This window comes from Crocodylus porosus, unplaced genomic scaffold (genome assembly GCF_001723895.1).
Source record: "Crocodylus porosus isolate Cpor-Errol unplaced genomic scaffold, CroPor_comp1, whole genome shotgun sequence".
Taxonomy (NCBI): Eukaryota; Metazoa; Chordata; order Crocodylia; family Crocodylidae; genus Crocodylus; species Crocodylus porosus.
In genome coordinates this window covers 7,597,293-7,599,272 of record NW_017728943.1, presented here as the reverse complement: position 1 = coordinate 7,599,272, position 1,980 = coordinate 7,597,293, and the positions used below count along the sequence as shown (strand labels likewise).

The 1,980-nt window shown below is 52.9% G+C and overlaps 1 protein-coding gene across 2 annotated transcripts in view; it reads left to right on the top strand.

The window, feature by feature from the left end:
* The first annotated feature begins 1,771 nt into the window (after positions 1-1,771).
* The window catches only part of ZYX (zyxin), an 11,973-nt gene continuing 11,764 nt past the window's right edge, over positions 1,772-1,980 (top strand). Inside the window, exon 1 of one of the 2 annotated variants that reach the window (XM_019548494.1) lies at positions 1,772-1,846. The gene's annotated coding sequence lies outside the window, so the exon portion shown is untranslated. The remainder of the gene's footprint in view (positions 1,847-1,980) is intronic. The other variant, XM_019548495.1, reaches the window with a different exon arrangement.

Below are 1,980 nucleotides of genomic sequence, written 5' to 3'. Positions count from 1 at the left end.
CACTTATCAGTGTTAAACCCCATCCTATTCTCATCCGCCCACCGTTGCAACCTGTCAAGGTCAGCTTGTAGCCTATTGCACCCTTCTAGTGCAATGGTGTGCCTTAATTGAGGCAGATCTATGATGAGCATACTTTGGAGCAGTTACACTGTTGGCTAATAACCCTAGCACAGATGGACAATGAAGTCATCTAAGCACAACAATTAGTAAGTTATTTCTTAGGAATCTGGCAACAATAGAACCATTAGCCAGTATCAAGTAGCAAGGCCAGATTCTGAGGGCAAAGTCTGATGATTATGCAAAACAAAGGAGTTTCCCTTGGCACACTCCCTCAAATTCCTTAGAGAATTTACTGAGGGAGGTTGTGCTTTGATAAGAGAGGCTTAAAGAAAAGAAAGAAAACCAAAGATCTGGAATTTAAAGTTGTGAGGTCCTTGATGCAGAGACAAGATCTTTTGGGTCAAATACTGTGGAGTGTCACTGGCCAGCAAAATAATAGGGAACACTTTGAGTGGATTTAGGATTCTGCAGATCAAGATTGTCACACAGGATTGGCAAAGCACAAAACTGGATGGTACGAGGAATCTTACTCTGAGTGTGGCTATGCATCGGAACTGAGGAACATCAGTAGATGTCAGGTCTGAAATAGAAGCTCAGGTGGCATTGGCATCCTTTCAGGAAACAAAGTCTTCTTACTGGGGACCTGAGGTTTGAAATAGTTGAATTCTGTCTCATATAGAGTACAACAGGAATATCTTACTTGCAGTATTGTGGGCTTGGCTGTGGGTTGTTTAAAAAAACCAACCAACAAACACTGAAAGGACTGGGAAAGTCTGAGTCAGATGCTCTTGCAGCTGGTTCATGCATGGAGGGGGTTGGGGAAAGGATAGATGGGACATGACTCAGGAGAACTGTAAAGTTGCAGTTGGTGACTAGAAGAGAAGTCACCCACAGGCTGCGGACCGGGGTGCGCCACCCCGGCCATGGCCCGACCAACTTTTAGCACGTTAAATTTAGCTAGCTATGCAGTTAAAAATTAGCTATACAGTTATAATTGGAACGACAATTGCGCATTTGTGGGTTATATAAATCATGGTGACTGCTGTCACCTTAGTCAGGGGGGCATGTGCCCCCCCAACAACCAGGGTCCCCCTGCAGGCAATCTTGCAGACTGGGGGGGCAGGGCGGGAAGGAGTCCCCCGATGACAAAACTCACTGACTGGGAAGCGGCTGCAGAGCTCCCAGAAGCAGCCGTGGGGCTACAGCGAGTGCTCCCACTCCCACTCCCCAGCTGGTGCTCGCAGGGTGGGCACTGGCGCTCCCGCCTGCCCGTCACCTAAGCAGGGAGCACAACCTGCCAGGGGGTGCAGCAGGGCTTTCAGGGGGTTCACGCCACAGATAAAAATAAAAATTAACGCGATAAAAGTTGGCTATGCCAGGCCCAGGTGGCCCACCCCGTCCACCGCCTACGAAGTCGCCGGAGGGGGTGGCAGAGGGGGAGCACTGAGGGCTAGGTGGATATGAGGGAAGAGCAGGCAGCCCCAGACCAGGCAAGGGATCCAGGGGCAGGAGAGAGAAGCAGTGACTGACCCAGAAATGGATGGGCAAGAGCACGACGAGTCGCGACAGAGCGGCCCTGGTAAAACCCGGCATCTGGGGCTGGGCAAGAAAAGAAGAGAAGCTACAAAATGTTCACTTTACAGGCCCTGAAAAGAGCGAGCGGCTTCCTCCTTTTCCTCGGGAGGAGTCGAGGGCGGGGCTGGGGGCGCAGCCCTGGAGGGATGCCCCCCGCCCACCACGGCTTCTCGGCGCCCCCCGCCCCGTTACCTCATTGCCACATTCCCCGGTGAGTGAGCTCAGCTGTCCGCGCAGCCTCGCGCTCCTTTTATGGGCAAACAGCGCGGGCTGGGCGAGGCCTTCTCGCCGCCTGCCAGGAAGTGCTCGGGCCGCGCCGCTCCCCTCCCCGCCACATCCTCCCCT